Source organism: Sus scrofa, unplaced genomic scaffold, assembly GCF_000003025.6.
Source record: "Sus scrofa isolate TJ Tabasco breed Duroc unplaced genomic scaffold, Sscrofa11.1 Contig2031, whole genome shotgun sequence".
Classification (NCBI taxonomy): Eukaryota; Metazoa; Chordata; class Mammalia; order Artiodactyla; family Suidae; genus Sus; species Sus scrofa.
The window spans coordinates 1-19,731 of NW_018085005.1; the positions used below are offsets into that span (position 1 = coordinate 1).

The following is a 19,731-nucleotide window of genomic DNA, read 5'->3' on the forward strand; positions in this document are numbered from 1 at the left end:
TGGATTCCCTATCCAACAGGACCAGAAATTGGCAGAAGAAAGAAGCTAACATTGCTTATTCTTGCTTTTGCTTCCCCCTTCTCGTCCTCCTCTGTGCTCTTGAATTTATTTGGTTCACCAAATAGGTACTGAGCACTGATTGTAAGTCAGACACTGGATCGGGCTCTGGCAGCCCCACACACTCTCCTGGTGCCGCCATCCTGCAGCCTGACTCTCTCATCTGCACCTTCCCCTCTGGCTGCACTTTGCAAGTGTCTGGCCTGAGGCCAAATGGCTGCTAATCAGATGAGCGGAGACTTGAAATGAGACAGTGGGATTCTGGACTCCATGCTCTTAAACCCCGCTCATTGCGGCCTCTCTGCGGCTGTGGTGTTCAACTTTGAGACAATTATGCCCACTTTACAAGAGATAAGGTGACAGAGGCTGAGGAGTATAATTGTCATGACTGGGACCCAGGACCCATGCCTAAGGTCTGCAGTATTTCTGCCACCATGTGCCGCCTTTAGAAATTGAGGCTGGGATAGAACATGTCACTATTGGTGGAGGAAAGGGACATGGCTCTTGAATCGTGCTGTCGCCTATGATCTCTGCAGCAAATTGCTGTCCTTGCTGGGTGTAAAACCACCACCTCGGCTGTCTTTGTTCACTGCCTGCGCCAGAAGTCGGAGGACGAGCTCTTGGACTTAACGCTGAAGATGGTAGGTACACCTGCTCTCGTGGCCACACAAGCGCCCTACCCTGTGAACATGGCCCCAGACTTCAATTCAGCTGACGCCTTGCCCTGGAAAAACCACCTGAAACAGGGTTTCGCGTCTTAGGAACAGTGTCTGCCTCTGGTTCTCAAAGGGGATTTTCCTTTTTTCTTATTTGGAATGTCTCAAACTTTGCCAAAGACAAAAAATAACATAATGGAAAAATTCATAATAACCATTCATATCTATCAAAACTTACTTTTTCTAAACCAGTTTTCATTTCTATTTTAAAGAATTAAACATTACATATTCTCAGAGTAATTCTCATCCTGAATTTTGGGAATGGTGTTATTTAGAAGAAAGATTATTCAGAAAGGCTGTCAGAATTTGTCTTAATTAATTTATTTTTTTTCCATTGTAAAGCTATACCACAGTTTTTTTTTTTTTATTTTCCCAATGTACAGCAAGGGGATCAAGTTATCCTTACATGTTTACATTACAATGACATTTTTTCCCCCACCCTTTGTTCTGTTGCAACATGAGTATCTAGACAAAGTTCTCAATGCTATTCAGCAGGATCTCCTTGTAAATCTATTCTAAGTTGTGTCTGATAAGCCCAAGCTCCTGATCCCTCCCACTCCCTCCCCCTCCCATCAGGCAGCCACAAGTCTCTTCTCCAAGTCCATGATTTTCTTTTCTGTGGAAAGGTTCATTTGTGCTGGATATTAGATTCCAGTTATAAGTAATATCATATGGTATTTGTCTTTGTCTTTCTGGCTCATTTCACTCAGGATGAGATTCTCTAGTTCCATCCATGTTGCTGCAAATGGCATGTCATTCTTTTTTATGGCTGAGTAGTATTCCATTGTGTATATATACCACCTCTTCCGAATCCAATCATCTGTCGATGGACATTTGGGTTGTTTCCATGTCCTGGCTATTGTGAATAGGGCTGCAATGAACATGCGGGTGCATGTGTCTCTTTTAAGTAGGGTTTTGTCCGGATAGATGCCCAAGAGTGGGATTGCGGGGTCATATGGAAGTTCTATGTATAGATTTCTAAGGTATCTCCAAACTGTTCTCCATAGTGGCTGTACCAGTTTACATTCCCACCAACAGTGCAGGAGGGTTCCCTTTTCTCCACACCCCCTCCAGCACTTGTTATTTGTGGACTTCTGAATGATGGCCATTCTGACTGGTGTGAGGTGGTATCTCATGGTAGTTTTGATTTGCATTTCTCGTATAATCAGCGATGTTGAGCATTTTTTCATGTGTTTGCTGGCCATCTGTATATCTTCTTTGGAGAAATATCTATTCAGGTCTTTTGCCCATTTTTCCATTGATTGATTGGCTTTTTTGCTGTTGGGTTGTATAAGTTGCTTATATATTCTAGAGATTAAGCCCTTGTCGGTTGCATCATTTGAAACTATTTTCTCCCATTCTGAAAGTTGTCTTTTTGTTTTCTTTTGGGTTTCCTTTGCTGTGCAAAAGCTTTTCAGTTTGATGAGGTTCCATGGGTTTATTTTTGCTCTAATTTCTATTGCTTTGGGAGACTGACCTGAGAAAATATTTATGATGTTGATGTCAGAGAGTGTTTTGCCTGTGTTTTCTTCTAGGGGTTTAATGGTGTCCTGTTGTATATTTAAGTCTTTCATCCATTTTGAGTTTATTTTGGTGCATGGTGTGAGGGTGTGTTCTAGTTTCATTGCTTTGCACGCAGCTGTCCAGGTTTCCCAGCAATGCTTGCTGAGAAGACTTTCTTTTTCCCATGTTATGTTCTTGCCTCCCTTGTCAAAGATTAATTGACCATAGGTGTCAGGGTTTATTTCCAGATTCTCTATTCTGTTCCATTGGTCTGTCTGTCTGTTTTGATACCAGTACCACACTGTTTTGATGACTGTGGCTTTGCAGTATTTCTTGAAGTCTGGGAGAGTTATGCCTCCTGCTTGGTTTTTGTTTCTTGGGATTGCTTTGGTGATTCTGGGTCTTTTTGGTTCCATATAAATGTTTGGATTGTTTGTCTAGTTCTGTGAAAAATGTCATGGGTCATTTGATAGGGATTGCATTGAATCTATAGATTGCTTTGGGTAGTATGGCCATTTTTACAATATTGATTTTTCCAATCCAAGAACATGTTATATCTTTCCATTTCTTTACATCTTCTTTGATTTCTTTGATTAAAGTTTTATAGTTCTCGGCATATAGGTCCTTTACCTCCTTGGTCAGGTGTATTCCGAGGTATTTGATTTTGTGAGGTGCAATTTTAAAAGGTATTGTATTTTTGTATTCCTTTTCTAATGTTTCATTGCTGGTATACACAAAGGCAACTGACTTCTGGATGTTAATCTTATATCCTGCGACTTTGCTGAATTTATGAATCAGTTCAAGCAGTTTTTGGGTGGAGTCCTTAGGGTTTTCTATGTAGAGTATCATGTCATCTGCATACAGTGACAGTTTGATCTCTTCTCTTCCTATATGGATGCCTTTTATTTCTTTTGTTTGTCTAATTGCTGTGGCTAGGACTTCCAAAACTATGTTGAAGAGCAGTGGTGAGAGTGGGCATCCCTGTCTTGTTTCAGATTTGAGTGAGAAGGCTTTCAGTTTTTCCCCATTGAGTATTATATTTGCTGTGGGTTTATCATAAATGGCTTTGATGATATTCAGGAATGTTCCCTCTATACCCACTTTGGCGAGGGTCTTCATCATGAATGGATGTTGGACTTTGTCAAATGCTTTTTCTGCCTCTATTGAGATGATCATATGATTTTTGACTTTTTTTTGTTAATGTGGTGTATGATGCTGATTGATTTGCGTATGTTGAACCATCCTTGTGAACCTGGGATGAACCCAACCTGGTCATGGTGTATAATTTTTTTTGTCTTAGTTAATTTAGAAAGCACCTCAAATATAACCCAATAGTGGCCCAATTTCTAGATTTTGGAGCATCTGCCTCAATTATGATTCTAACATAAACCTTTGTTCACCGATTCATATATCTCTCCATCTATTCATCAATCCATCCACCCATTCATCATCTTATTATACATCTCTCCATTCAGCAGTGAATCCAATTCACCAATATCTTTTCATCTAATATCAATTCATCTATAATTTTCACTCATCTATTATCAGTTATCCATATAGCTGTTATATATATATATATATATATATATATATATATATATTATACACACACACACATATACATATAATTCATTGCTCTAAAAATCAGTGATCTGGAGTTCCCCTTGTTCCTCAACGGCCTGAGAACCTGACTGGTGTCCATGAGGATGTGGGTTCAATCCCTGGCCTCCCTATGTGGGTTCCCAGTCGGATTCTTTAACCACTGAGCCACAACGGGAACTCCTGAGTAAGGATTTTCTAATGAGAAAATGAACCTCCAAATGCCTTGATTATATAAATGAGTATGTTGTAATAGAATCTTTAAGTAACTTACCAAAAGAAAAGTCTAGGAGTTGATGGTTTCAGGCTTGTCTGGATCCAGACGCACCAATGATATTATTGAGAAACTCCTAACCCTCAGCTTTTCACCTTTCGTGTTGGCTTCACTCTTAGGGAGGTTTATCCCTGTAAAGATTAAAGACAAGAATAGCTCTTTAGACTTACATTCCATCTGCTTAGAAACCTTCCTCAGTAATTCCAGCAAAATTTTAGGTAAACTCTATTGAACTGACATGTACACATGTCCATCCCTGAAATAATCCTTGTGGTCAGGGAGGTGGTGTACCCAGGCCACATATAAAATGCCTAGATTCATGGGGTGAAGGTGGTTAAAAGGGGTTCCCCTAAAGGAAAATTAGAGTGTTGTTTTGTGGGGGAACAAGGAGGGGATCCGGGTAGAGGACACTCAGGCACAAACAACTGTCCTTCCTAGAGATACCCTCACCCACCCCACACCTTCACCCAGTGCTCATGCCCAGGGGAGCCAGTGTCCTGCTTTTCCCGGGAGATTTCTCACCCTCCTTCTGCCTTTGTCTTCACAGAAATTTTTAACTCTTGATTTTCATGGAGACCAAAGAGAGGTAAGGACTTTTGGTTTATTAATTCCACGTTTTAAGCCTTGATACCTTAATCTTCAGTTAATAAAGAGGAAAGAATGAAGGAATTCTTCGTAGAATCATGGTACCTCCTTGCATTTACTTGTTGGAGTCAGAGAGAGACAGTGGCTTGTCTGAGTCACACAGACAGGAGACCAGACACAGGACCAGAACCAGTCCTCTGACTGACTCCCAGTCCAGCACTCTCAGTTAGGAATTCTGTGTCCCTGTGTCCCCCACCCCTCATCTTGTTTCCATCGCCAAACATGCCCCATTGGGAGAAGGCTGGACGAGAAACTCCCACTGTGGAGGGTGGGGGTGGGGACAACTGGATGAAGGGCTCTGTCCCAAGGAGCCCGGATCTTCTCCTGGGAGGGTGCAGGGTGACCGGGTGTGCAAGCTGCACTGTTGGCAGGGTCCCAAGGAAAGGAGCCACGAGTCTCAGGGCTGAGGACACCACCCTCTTCCCAGCCTCGTGGGAAGCTCCAGCAGCAGCCTCCCCAGGGCCGGGCAAACATTGCCCTTGTCAGCTGGTGTTTTGTGGTAACTCCATATTACACAAAACTAACTGTCCATACAAAACACATATTACATAAAGTATCTTCAAAGAGAAAAATAACAACACAAGGTGGGAAAATGAGTTCATATGCCCTCAGGAACCTGCCTCTGGGTTCCCCTGGAGCTGTGGCTTTTGTATTCTCCAAATCCCAGAGTCGCAGTAACGTTGCAGAAGTGACAAGTAAGTACCACAGATAATGAGAACTGACTGTAGATGGAGAGATACACATATACTTCTAATCTTACACTCGTCATACTGTCTATTTTTATACCAACGGAGTGGAGATCTGCCCCCATCACCTGACCCCTGCTGGCCCCTGGTCAGAGCTCTGCCCTCTGGGGTCCACAGACTTGGCCCTTTGTTATAGGACCCCGACTGTGTGGCCACGGATCATGGGCACACAGGTCTGTGATGCTGGCTGTGAGCTCAGACAGGTGGAGAGGGGGCCGTGGGTGAGACCTCAAGAGGGGACCACACTGCCCTCTTCCCCAGAGCCATCCCTTCCTGCCCACTGTGGTGGATGGAGTGCTGCTGCCCAAGATGCCTGAAGAGATTCTGGCTGAGAAGGATTTCAACACTGTCCCCTACATCGTGGGAATCAACAAGCAAGAGTTTGGCTGGCTTCTGCCAACGGTGAGAAAGCGCAGGCTTCTTACACTCGACAGAGGCCCCACCTGTCACATGACCTCTCCCGTCTCTGCTCACAGGACCCTCCTTCTACTGACCCCTCTCTGGGACCAGGGCAGCTGTGCCCTTCACGCAAGCTGACATTTCCATGGACACCTTCTCCACAGTGGCCCAGCTGTCACCTGGGTGGAGTGGCCCTGGCGACCCTTGTCCGCAAACACTGTCTGTTTGTCTTCCCATCCAGGAACCCTGAAATGTCAGTGCCGGGAAGGCTGGTAGAGATAATCAGGGGGCAGATGAGTCCCCAAGGCCTGGAAAGGGGAAGGGGCTCGGGAGTTAAGTAGACCGAGGCCCGGGACCCTCAGCCCTCCCCCTGGGCTTGGTGCTTTCCTAGTTTCTCCATAAAACCTCACACAACCTCCCAGTCATCTCACTGAGGTGTAGGTATCTCAAAGGACTGGGACGCTTAACAATGACACCATCTTCTTTGCATGCTTTGATCTCTAGAAAGAAAGCTCATTTGATTCATTGATTTTGCCAAACTCATCAAAGATCCATGCCTGTCAAGACATAACAAAGGGACCTTCAGCCTGCATTGGTTTGGTCCCCTGGTCACTTTGGTTCTTCCTGCCAGTTCCTGATGATTCACCATTGCTCAACCTTTGTTTTAACAGATGATGGGCTTCCCCCTCTCTGAAGGCAAGCTGGACCAGAAGACGGCCACGTCACTCCTGTGGAAGTCCTACCCCATCGCTGTAAGAGTCTAGGAATCTGGGAATTGGCTGAGCCCCAACGAGGGGCAGGAGATTTTCCCACTTTCAGAGTAACTGTTGGAAGAATGTGGACTGGGATCAGAGGGTTCTGCCTGATTCTTTTTCCTTTCCCCATCACTCCTCCTGTGTAGACAGAGGGGGGCAGTTTGCACAGGTCTCAGGAGGTTCACCATTAACATGAGGAGGGTCACTCACCAGGGGTGGTGAATCAAACTCCAGAAATGCCAAAACTAAAGCCACTAAATCAACAAATAGGTTTAGTAAGAGTTTATTGTACATATAAAAATAGTTTGTGACCCAAGAGCTTCCAACTTCAAAGACTGATATGAAGCTGGGGGTCTGAAGTGGCAGGATGGCTTATAAAGTGGAAACGAGAACGTTGTTAAACTTTCCAGTGATCGCTTCTTAGAGTAGAGGTTTCCAGATGGCGAGGACTGGTTAAAAAAGTGATTATCTCATACCATTTTAGGGAGTTGACTTTATTTTGTGATTGTTAGAGGCATTTGCAAAAAATTACCTAAGCTGAGCTTTGCTCATGTGCATGAAACAAGCTTGAGTTTGTTTTGTTCACATGGCTGATATGGTTTTGTCTACACAGGTCGTTCTTCAGTCTGGTCTCCGCGTTGTATTTCATTTTAACAGTGGTCACTTTCCCTCTCGATTTATTTCAGAACATCCCTGAGGAACTGACTCCAGTGGCCACTGACAAGTATTTGGGGGGACAGACGACCCCGTCAAAAAGAAAGACCTGTTCCTGGACTTGATGGGGGATGTGGTGTTTGGTGTCCCATCTGTGACGGTGGCCCGTCAACACAGAGGTGAGTCCCAGACACTGGACAGGAGAGGGACACGGCCTTGCCAGCTTCCCTGACTGTCCTGCCCAGCCCTCAGCATAAACACCTAGGTGGAAACTGCTGAGGTCATGCATCTGAGGCTGACCGAATTTGCCCTGGGTTGGGGGGGGGGGGCAAGGCACTCACCTATTTTGGTTTCCATAAGAAAAAGACTCCCAGAGGAGGATCCAAAGGCAAGGGGTTTATTTGAGAGGTGATCCTAGAAAACACCATTAGAAGAGTAGATTAGTGATGTAAAGGAGAGGAAGCCAACCCACACTGCACTGTCAAGCTGGCATCACTGCTGACACCTGGGGCTGGGGGGCTCTGGGAACCAGCAGAAGACAGGTCTCAGGGTTATCCTGAGGGAGAGGTGGGAGAGCTGGGCTAGTTCTCCTCCTCCTTGGACAAGTCACTGGTTGAAGGCAGTCCCCAAGGTGTTGCTAAGTGTCTGGTGCTTCGACTGCTGCACACGTGGGCAGAGCGGTCTCTGGTGGCCAAAGGCCTCAGACAAAGAGCTACAGATGCTGGAGGCAAGTCAGGCTGGCCTGCTCTGAAGAGGGGCTGTGGTCAGGCACCAACAGCATCTGCCCCAGGCTCCTCACCTGAATTACTGTGATCTGCGGGGCCACCGGGAAGATACGGGAAGTTTTGTCTTGGAAGGTGTCCGAGGTCAGGGCTAGCTGCAAACTAGTCTGCTAATCAACGGACCTGGGGTGGAGTGTGGCCAAGGATAGGATCCGAAGTACTGTCTGGGACCAAGAAGGCTGAATTGAGTGAGCAGGGATTGTGTGGCGCCCATGGTCTGGAGAATGCTGGTGTCTGCAGCCGGCCTCCTTCCATCCCAGTGTGAGCTGGGTCTCCCAGCACCTTCCAACCTCACCCAGGGCTGTGGGGGTGGGGGGTCAGGGGCGGATGAGTCACCTGGAGAGGAGGTGTCCCTTTGGGGGGCCTTGCTGAGGTCCTCACAGGACCCTTCCTTTTCTAGGAGCCCTCCTTCACCTGGTCTGCAAGCCAGGAAACGGATCTCTGCTCCAGAACTCTCTCTCTAAACATACCGAAAGAGTTTGTTTTTAAATGATTTTTATAGTTTCCATTATAATTGATTTACAGTATTCTGTCACAGTCATATATATATGTATATATTTTCTTTTTCTCACATTACCCTCCATTGTGTTCCATTACAAATGATTGGATATAGTTCCCTGTGCTCCTCAGCAGGCTCTCATTGCTTACCCACTCCAAATGCAACAGTTTGCATCTATTAACCCCAGACTCCCAGTCCCTCCCCCTTCCCCTTGGCAACGACAAGTCTGTTCTCCACTTCCATGAGTTTCTTTTCTGTGGAAAATTTCATTTGTGCTGTATATTAGATTCCAGATAGAAGTGTTATCATATGGTATTTGTCTTTCTCTTTCTGACTTACTTCACTAAGCATGAGTCTCTAGTTCTATCCAACGAAAGAGTCTTAAAATTCAGATTCTTATAAGCATAATTAAAACCTATCGACAGCTGACCTAGTATGTGCCCAAGCGTTCAGCACAGTCACGTAGAGGTACTGGTTACCACGTCCTGCTCCCAAGCTCCTCAGGAATATCTTCTGCCAGGGGCTGCCTGGGATCAAATCTGTTCTTTCATAAACTTGGTCTTGCTTCTTCCTACATGTCTGATTTGTGGTTTCCTCTTCTGGATTGTCTGCGGTTCTCACCATCCTGTGATTGTGTTTTATTTTTCTGCTATCTTATGACTTTAAATTCAAAGTCCTTTCACCAGGACTAAGATTTTTTTTATCAACTTTATTGGTTGTATTTATCTCTCACTGATTACAGTTTTTTTCTGAATATAAAATTAATATTTACAGTCATAGAAAGTTTTGAAAATATGGATCACATGAAGATAAAACTAGATATTACTCATAATTCCTTCATTTAGGAGTGTATGCTCTAGGAGTTCCCGTCATGGCACAGCAGAGACAAATCTGACTAGGAACCATGAGGTTGCGTGTTCAATCCCTGGCCTCCCTTAGTGGGTTAAGGATCCGGCGTTGCCTTGAGCTGTGGCGTAGGTGCAGATGCGGCTCAGATCTGGCATTGCTGTAGCTGTGGCACAGGCCAGCATCTACAGCTCTGATTTGACCCCAAGCCTGGGAACCTTCATATGCTGTGAGTGAGGCCCTAAAAAGACAAAAGACAAAATAAATATATAAATAAATAAATAGAAGTATATTTCTAAATTTGTGATATATTTTCTTCTAATAGACTTTCCAGGTCTTAAATGTAATTTAAATATTAATTTCATGTTACGTTTTTCTTCAGAAAACACTATACAATAGGCATTTCCTCAATATCAATAAAATCACTGATAACATCTATTATTTCATGGGAATGATAGATTAAAATTTACTTTGGGATTCCTGCCCTCTTGAATATATAAGGTAGCTGCTCAAATTTTGATGCTACAGAGAACATTCTGCTCAGCCTTATGTGCCTAAATCTTTAACCACGTCTCTAATTTCCTTAGGATTGGTTTTCAGAAGTGAAATTACTAGGCTGGACTATAGCAGCATTTTAAAATACTTCAAACATATTGTGAAATATTGCTTTCCAATGTTATAAGAATGTGAATTTCTTTTTCTTTTTTTTTGTATTTTATCTTTTTAGGGCCACGCCTCCAGCATACAGAGGTTCCCAGGCTAGGGGTCTAATTGGAATTACAGCTGCCACCTACGCCAGAGCCACAGCAACACCCAATCCAAGCTGCATCTGCGACCTACACCACAGCTCACGGCAATGCCGGATCCTTAACCCACTGAGCGGAGCCAGGGTTCGAACCCAAAACCTCATGGTTCCTAGTTGGATTCGTTAACCGCTGAGCCACGACATGAAGTCCCAAGAATGTGAATTTCTTAATTCTCTCACATGGGATACAAATAAAAATAATGCTGTCAATTATGCAATCCTTTTTCACCAGAAAAAGAGAGTAACATACTGTTTTAATTTGCATATTTTTGATTACTAGCTTACCCCTTCCCTTTGCTTTTCTCTTGTTGTTCCTATTTATTATTGAAATCTCTGCCCTACATTCCTTTGAGGAATTGCGTTGTGATTGTAGGATTTCTAAATCTCAGTGATTTAAGGTAAAAAAAATAAAAAAAGAGGAGGAGCAAAATAAGTTCCTTTAGTCACAAAAGGTCTTTCCTCTAAGTTTGGGTTCTGAGTTCCTTTCTAACTTCTGAGCGGCATAGGCAAAGTTCAAACCCTCCTACCCCCGCCTTTCAGAGAGTTCAACTTGATCTTGAAGTAGATGTTGAAAAAGTGGATTACCTTTAATCACAGGAGTGCTTCACTCCAACAACACCTCTTGCTAAACCCAGGTGCAATAATGGGGAGTGGGAAGGCAGTTAAATAAATTATTCTACCTCCTCCTGTCCGGGTGGTGTATATAGTCAAACTTTAGTGGTTGCATGTTTAATGATATGAAGAAATCATAGTCATATGAATTATTCTAATTTTAAATACATGAGGGATAGTCCTAAAATATTTACAGAGGTTTCTCTGGGTGGCAGGATTATAAGCGATCTTTTTTATTCATTTTCTGTTTTCCGGCATTTTCCAAATTTGATAGGATGCCCAAGGCGGGGGGGACATTGTAACATTTCCCCACCAGTCTGACTTGGGGCCTGCCCCTGCCCCTGTCAGTCACTCGCCGTGGGCATCGTGATCCATGCACAGTGCGGAGCTCCCCAGGCGGGTGGCCCACAAGGTAGGCCCGCAGGAGCAGGATGGGCACCTGTGCTGCAGCATCAGCAGTGACATCCTCTGGGGGCTTGGACATGGGGTGGTGACAGCCAGGGCAGGGGAGAGGGGGAGAGAGCACCATCCCCCTTCTCGGCCCCTCTCCCATGTGTCACGGCCTTAACACTCCCTGGGCCAAGCGGAAGGAAAGACAGGACAGATGACAGAGAAAAAGGCAATGCTGAATTACGGTTTCCTGAGACACAAGAGACAGAGTGGCCCTTTCTGCACAGGTTTGTCTTTAAGTGTTGCACTTTCAGACCAGCAGCTTGCATTCAATCGAATTTGTTCCCCTTGTTAGAATAGGTGTGAACAACCATGGAAACGCTCCAAAACGGAGCAGAACAGAAGGTATCTTTGGGTGGCAGATATTCTCCGAGGGACTAAACGCTAGCCTGACATCAGTGCAATACAGTGAAGGGTGTGTGTATGTAGAAGTCCCTGTGTGTGAATCCATCGGAAGGAGCTTAAGTAAATTGACCCGGAGTCGCTATGATGACGGTTGTTTCGAACGGATCTACCCAAGGTTTCCACATGCATTCATCCATTCGATCCTCACGCACTTGTTTTTTCGCCAAATAAATAACCTGGCTCAAATCCAGGTGCAGCCTCCCAACCTACATGCCCTTAAGCAAGGCACAGAACTTTCCCAAAACTCTGCTTCTCTATTGGGCTGGTGGCCAGGGACTTGCTGCAGGGACACGCAGGGACACACAGGGTCCAGCTCACAGCTGCTACGCACAATGGGCAGCTGCTCTTAATACTGCTGTTGTTCACTCAGGACCAGGAACTCCCCCAATTTCCTGGCTGCTCACGGCCCCTGGGAGACCCTGACACCATCCAGGTGTGTGTCTGCTGACATGCACTGTGCGTGAATCCATGTCTTTCAGATGCAGGAGCCCCCACCTACATGTATGAGTTTCAGTATCGCCCAAGCTTCTCATCGGACAAGAAACCCAAGACGGTGATCGGGGACCACGGGGATGAGATCTTCTCCGTCTTTGGTTTTCCACTGTTAAAAGGTGATGGCCCTTTGGTGACCACAACCTTGGAGTTAGGAGATCTGGGTTCAAGTCTTGGTCTCGTGGCCTTGGGCAAGTTCCTCCTTCTTTCCAGGTCTTAGTTTCCTGAATCCATCTTAAAGGCGTTGAACGACAAAGGCGCCCAACCTTTCTCTTGGTCTCATGTGCGTGATGGAGGAGGTGTATCCTTGTGCCCTCCCTCCCTCACGGTCCCTCCAAGAATCCAGCCTCAATAAGATAGGTAGGGGGCCACCTGCAGGGGGCGCTCAAGGGCTAGAAAGGCAGGACTCACTGCCCACTCACAAGAGCAAATCGGAATGTGAGTGAGAATAAGGTTAGAACTGCAGTTAACCTGGAATCAGGGCTAATGCGGGCCTGTGTATCCAATCATCCATCTAAAAATCACATCTTTTAAAATTAATAAATATTTAGCACTGTAATATTTTAAAGAATTCCCTTAACAAATGTTTTCAATGCCTTGACTCAGTAGTTACAGACAACTTGTGTGTGACACACCACTGGGATGTTCATGGCACCCAGTGGCTCTGGGCATGTCCTGGTTGGGTGACCCTTTGGGGACCTTGCAGCTTGATTATTATTTTTTATTTTTTTTTGTCTTTTTTCTCTTTTTGCCATTCCTAGGGCCGCTCTCGCGACATGTGGAGGTTCCCAGCTAGGGGTCTAATCGGAGCTGTAGCTGCCGGCCTGCACCAGAGCCACAGCAACGTGGGATCCGAGCCGCGTCTGCAATCTACACCACAGCTCACGGCAACACCGGGTCCCCAACCCACTCAGCAAGGCCAGGGATCGAACCCGCAACCTCATGGTCCCTAGTCGGATTCGTTAACCACTGCACCACAACGGGAACTCCTTGATTATTTTGCAGATTCTATGAAAGTGTGTATGGATGAAGGAAGTTGAAAAATGACTGAGGAGAGCATCTTGTTAGGTGGGGCTATGATAATGAAAATCCTGGGGTGTGGCCCTGTGACCTGAGGGGGAGGGCCGCACAGTGGGCACAAAAGACCAAGGCAGCCAGTTGCTGGCCTGAGCCCTGCCTTGGTCGGTAACTGTCGAGCTGAAAGTGCATGTGAAGGTCTTCTTATCAGGCAGGTTTTGACTCAGTAGGTCTGGGGTAAGGGCTCAGTTTCTGAACGTCTAACCCGCTCTCAAGTGCTGTGACGGCCTGCGAACCACACTTTGAGTAGCGAGGGCTTCGTCTCCTCCCCACAGGCGATGCCCCAGAAGAGGAGGTCAGTCTCAGCAAGACGGTGATGAAATTCTGGGCCAACTTTGCTCGCAGTGGGTGAGCCGGGGGCAAAAATGGGGCGGAGTTGGGAAGGGGCAGGGAAGAGCACGGTCGCGCGGAGGAACGTTCACCGTGTGATGGGCAAACTCCGGGCCCTGTGACCTCTGACACGAGAGCTCCCTCAAAGGACAGGCTGCCCAGGAGGTGGGGCGCCTTCTGTCTCTGCGGGCACTAGAGACTCTTGGCAGAGGCTGAAGCCACGGGGTCCCTGACAACCTCAGAGGGTTGCTGGGATGACACAGTCGCTTTGGGCAATTTCTGTTTGATTCTGCTCTCAGGAACCCCAATGGGGAGGGGCTGCCCCATTGGCCGATGTACGACCAGGAAGAAGGGTACCTTCAGATCGGCGTCAACACCCAGGCAGCCAAGAGGCTGAAAGGTGAAGAAGTGGCCTTCTGGAACGATCTCCTGTCCAAGGAGGCAGCAAAGAAGCCACCCAAGATAAAGCATGCTGAGCTGTGAAGGGGAGGCTCGGCTGACCTTGAGGGCTTGTGGGACCGCAGGCAGGAGCAGTCTACCGAAGGCGTTGATGGGCCAGGAGGTATCTTCTTGTGGAGGCTGGGGAATTAGCGGGTGGGAGTGGCGGAGATCAGGGAGGGGGAATTTCTGTAGCTGCGGCCTCAATTTTAGAAATAAATGTTCTTTTGGAGACCAAGTCGGTGTCTCAGACTCGGGCTGGAATTAAGTCATTCTCTCTAGGGGGAGGGAAGGATGAAGACTGAGGGCACCATTGACAGCAAGGCGACTCTGGACAGGCAGAGTCCAGCAGGCTGTCCCCTGGGAGCTGCCAAGCGGGGCTCTGTGTCTGCTCCATGGCCCTGGACCCTCAACAAGTCCAACAAGAGGGTGTGGGTGCTCAGAGTGCAGTGTCCCTCTCCTCCCGGGCAGCTTCCTGGAGAGACGGAGGTGGCACCGACTGAGGATGTCCCTGGAGCGGGAAAGAAGGGGCCTCGCCCCGGCGACACTGTGCTCAGTGCTGTGGCCCTTACTGACCCTTCCACAGGCCTAGAATTCTTTCTCCTTCAACCTACGCATTATCCTTCCAGGCCCTCCTCCGAGGCCTTGTACTCCAACAGCTCATCTGCACCCTTTCTGCAGCCTAGTCGACATCAGGTCCAGGCACTTGGACCCACCTTGGAGTGAGTCCCTAAGTGTCACTAGCAACTGCCTCTTTCAGAATGCATGGGGCGACTTGCGGCTTCTCCTGGGATTACTGCAAGCTCTGCGCGTGTTACTCCCACCCTTTCTGCAAGAAAAACCTGGATTATTCCCACTACCATGGCTTTTTCTCAATCATTCAAAGAAGGTGCAAGGCCAACACTTTCCCTGAAATCTCAGGGAAGACAGGCCCTTGGGAGGAGAGCGGGGGTGTGAACACTGGCTTCAGGCAGGAGATGGAATCACCCTGCGTGTGAGTAGGATTTCTTTGAAAATCGGAATCTCTGTGAGCAAGGCACACAGGGCCTGCCTAAGGTGGAGGCTGGACCAGGACCAGAGAAACCACCCCTGGATTCCAACACCGAGGACTGAGCATCAGAAACCCCCGCACTGGGGGAGGGAGAACGTGTGGACAGAGACCCTCCCTGAGGCACAGGTGCACAGGGCGGGCCTAAAGCTGAGAGTGAAACAGGGATTCTGAGCAAAGCTTTCAGCAAGCCCTAGTCCCCACAGCACAAGGTAATACTGAAGGATCTGAAGCAAGGGCTGAAGCCATGATAACCACAGCAGCAACAAAATTCAAGCTTTGCTTATCCCTCACACAATTAACTAAAACCCCCCAACACACACACACACAGACACAGACACAGACACATACTATCAGTCTAAGCAGAATGAAAGGCAGGCCCCTTTCCTGTCTCACTTGCCATTTACATCAGCTTCTACTCTCATACCCATGATGCTGAGGGCGACCCTGTAGCCCTCGTCCAACATCACAAACATTCAAAAATGCAGGAAACCAAAAAAACCCTACGAAGAGACAACACAATCAACTGAACCAGTTTCAAAAATAGCCCAGGTGTGAGAACTCACAGACGAGGAATCGAAACACCTATGGGGAAAACTTTTGTGAACCCTTGGTTTAATTTCTGCACAAAGAGAGAGAAAGACTATAAGAAAGATGCAAATGGAAATGTTTGAAATTAAAAAAAAAATATTATCAGAGAGGCAAAATAACTTCAAAGGGTCTAATCTCCAAAATATGCAAACAATACACACAACTCAACCACAAAATAACAAACAACCCAATCGGAAAGTGGGCACAAGACATAAACGGACACTTCTCCAAAGAAGACATAGGATAGCCAATAGGCACATGAGGAGAGGCTCAATACCGCTGATTATTAGAGAGAAATGCAAATCAAAACTATTTTGAGGTCCCACCTCACCTTGGTCAGTATGGCTATCGCTCTTACGCCTATAAATAGCAAATGCTGGAGATGGTGTGGAGAAAAGGGAACCCTCCTACACTGTTGGTGGGAATGTAATTTGGTACAACCACTATGGAAAACGGTATGAAGGTTCCTCGGAAAAGTAAATACAGAACCACCATAGGATCCTGCAGTCCCACTCCTGGGTACACATCCGGAGAAAACTTGCACTCAAAAGGACAGAAGCGCCCCTATGTTCATAGCAGCACTCTTCACAATAGCCAAAACAATCCATAGAACGCATTAGGAAGGGAGTTCCCGTCGTGGCTCAGTGGTTAACGAATCCGACTAGGAACCATGAGGTTGCGGGTTCCAGCCCTGGCCTTGCGCAGTGGGTGAAGGATCCGGCGTTGCCACGAGCTGTGGTGTAGGTGGCAGACGCGGCTCAGCTCCCGCGTTACTGCGGAACTGGTGTAGGCCGGCGGCTACTGCTCCGATTCGACCCCTAGCCTGGGACCCTCCATATGCCGCAGAAGCGGCCCTAGAAATGGCAAAAAGACAAAAAGACAAACAAACCAACAAACAAAAAGAACGGATTAGGAAGATCTGGTACATACATACAGTGGAATACTCCTCAGCCATAAAAAGGATGAATTCATGCCTTTTGCAGCAACATCGATGCAACTAGAGATTATCATACCAAGTGAAGTAAGTCAGAAAGAGGTCAAATACCACATGGTATTACTTTTCTTTTTTTTGTCTTTTGTCTTTTGTTGTTGTTGTTGTTGTTGTTGTTGCTATTTCTTGGGGCGCTCCCGCGGCATATGGAGGTTCCCAGGCTAGGGGTCGAATCGGAGCAGTAGCCGCCGGCCTACGCCAGAGCCACAGCAACGCCAGATCTGAGCCGCGTCTGCAACCTACACCACAGCTCACGGCAACGCCGGATCGTTAACCCACTGAGCAAGTGCAGGGACCGAACCCGCAACGTCATGGATCCTAGTCGGATTTGTTAACCACTGCGCCACGACGGGAACTCCCACATGGTATTACTTACATGTGGAATCTAAACTATGTCACAAATGAACCTATCTACAAAATCAGAAACATAATCACAGACACAGAGGACAGACTGATGGTTGCCAAAGGCGGATGGACTGGGAGTTTGGGGTTAGTCGATGCGAACTATTACATTTATCCATTTAGAATGGATAAGCAACGAGGTCCTACTGCAGAGCACAGGGAACTATATCCAATCTCTTGGGATAGAACATGGAAGACAGTGTGAGAAAAAGAATGCATATATGCACACACACACACACACACACACAGACACACACACACACACACACACACACACACACACACACACACACGACTGGGTCACTGTGCTGTAGGGCAGAGATGGACACACACTGTAAACCAACTATAAGCTAAAAAAAGAACAAATGCGTAGTAGCCTTTCAGAAAATACCAAGTGATGACAACAACACGGAGCTGCTGGAAATCTCTTTACTCTGCTGGTAGGAGGGAACATTTGTACAACTGCTTTGGGAGCCTTTTGGAGTGTTTACTGAAGTGATGTACGCTGGCACACGTGATCCGTGAAAGCCAATCTTAGTAAATATCCACGAGAAGTGACGCATGTGATCAGCAAAGCTCTAGAACATTCATGGCCACACTACTCATAATAACCTGAAACTGGAAACCACCCAAATGCCCGACAACCATAGAACGAACGCATTACGGCCAGGAGGGTGCAGCAAGATGAACAAACCACAGGCACACACGGCAGGGATGAGCATCGTTAACACGACGCTGAGAGAAAAAAGCCAAGTGCAAGAGGACACAACGCTGTCGCTATGAAGTACAACAGCCAGAAAACTCAAATATGCTGCAGAAGTTCAGAGAGTACTTACCACAGTCGGTGGGTGGGCAGGACAGGGTTGGGGCTGAGCTGCGCTAGTTTCTTGGGTGCTGATCACCTTCTGCGTCCTGATCTGGATACGGAGTACACAGGTGGGGTCAGTTAGTGAATATGCATCAATACACACACACACACACTCACTACATATATATGTATACTTCCTTTGCACTATATTCACTTAACTCAAAAATTGGAGTATTTGAATATTCATCAAGACACTTCACATGTACTTTACACATGTATATATACATTTATGTATTTGGATATCATATTCACTTTAAAAACTCAAAAGTTTCTACCAGGTCTTACGCACTTATTACCTATTAGAGAAGACAGAGTTTTACAGGAGAATATTACTGAGGAGTATAATAAATTACAGAAATAGAATAGAAAGTAAATAGTCAAACGCAAAGTTATTTAATCAGGACTCTACTGCATGCGCTAGAGAAATCCTACTTAAGTTTACCTAAAGCAGCGATTGAATACATGGGCTCCTGTACATGAAAAGTCCAGGAGGCAAATATGCCTCAAGGGTAACTACATAAAGGTTCCCAGATAGACAGATAATAGGTAGGTATATAGGTAGACAGATAGATTAGATAGATGGAAAGACAGACGGACAGGCAGGCAGACAGACAGACAGACAGACAGACAGACAGATAGATGCATATATAGATAGTAGGTGATAGATAACAGCTGAATGGACGGATTGAAGGGTGGATGGGTGAATAAATTCACCTTTTACCAATCATCCCCCTGTTAGACAGAGTGAGAGAGAGAGATGTGTTTCCTACAGGTCAAGGTATAAAAGCTGTTCCCTAAGCCTCCAAATTGTGCTCCAGCAACCCTGACAGTACCAGCCATGCTGCCCGGCGGCAGGGCCCCTCCCACAAGGCAGGTTTTTCTCTCTCCGCTTACGAATCCCTAGCAGAGCACAAGGGCCACGACGGGCTGGGTCTGGCTCAGCTGTGGGGAGGGAGGTGCATCTTGTCCACCTGTCACCTGGGGCAGCGCCAGGCAGGCCAGCTTCCCAGGGGCAGAGCCTGAGCCCCCCCTGCCCCACCTTGTCCCAGCTCTGCCAGGAGGGGAAGCCTGTGACTTGCAGCCGAGGCCAGAGGCTGAGAGGCAAGGAGAACTGGACTTCCGGGGTCAGGCAGAAAGGTCCAGAGTCCCAAGGGCCACTGAGGGAAGAGCAGAAGGAACAGGGACCCACAGGGGAAGGAACTACTCTCTGTCCCGCTGAGGTGGGCTCCTAGGGACCTGACGGGAAAGTGGGAAAAACAGGAAAGAAAAAACCTGCTGGCCCCAAATTCTGTTCTGCCGGTGAGTTTAGTCATTTCAGTCAGATTTTTGGAGTAATGGATTGTATGGTTCCCTTTCCAAATGATACAGGGAAAGGGACAATGGTTACTGGTGTTGGTTTGTAATTCAACGCTTTTGATCGCTTTTCTTTTCTTTCTAAGTTCTGCAGTGTCACATCGCTAACACCTCTGAGGACTCAGAGGGAGGCACTGGCCCCTCTTTTACAATGCTGCCTTCTGCTGGATGCAAGGAAACTCACAGGCAGCTACTGATTTGGTGTAGTGTTTTGCTTGGGTTTATTTAGTGATTCAAGTTCAAGTCTGCAGAACACTGTAAACCAGCTGTAATGGAAAAAATAAAAATCATTAAAAAAAACCTTTGAGTCTGTGTGTGTGTGTGTGTTTTCAGATTTTCTGAAAAAAAGGAAATTGCTTGTGTACAAGAGAAAATAATGTTTTTTTTTTTTACA

At 46.6% G+C, this 19,731-nt stretch overlaps 1 pseudogene across 1 annotated transcript; it reads left to right on the forward strand.

Annotated features, from left to right (window-relative positions):
• The first annotated feature begins 584 nt into the window (after positions 1 to 584).
• Positions 585 to 14,333, forward strand: LOC110258440 (annotated as a pseudogene). The gene is made up of 8 exons (XR_002341148.1): positions 585 to 698; positions 4,697 to 4,735; positions 5,802 to 5,942; positions 6,611 to 6,691; positions 7,381 to 7,527; positions 12,227 to 12,358; positions 13,592 to 13,664; positions 13,946 to 14,333. The product of XR_002341148.1 is annotated as a liver carboxylesterase-like (transcript).
• Positions 14,334 to 19,731: the final 5,398 nt, after the last annotated feature.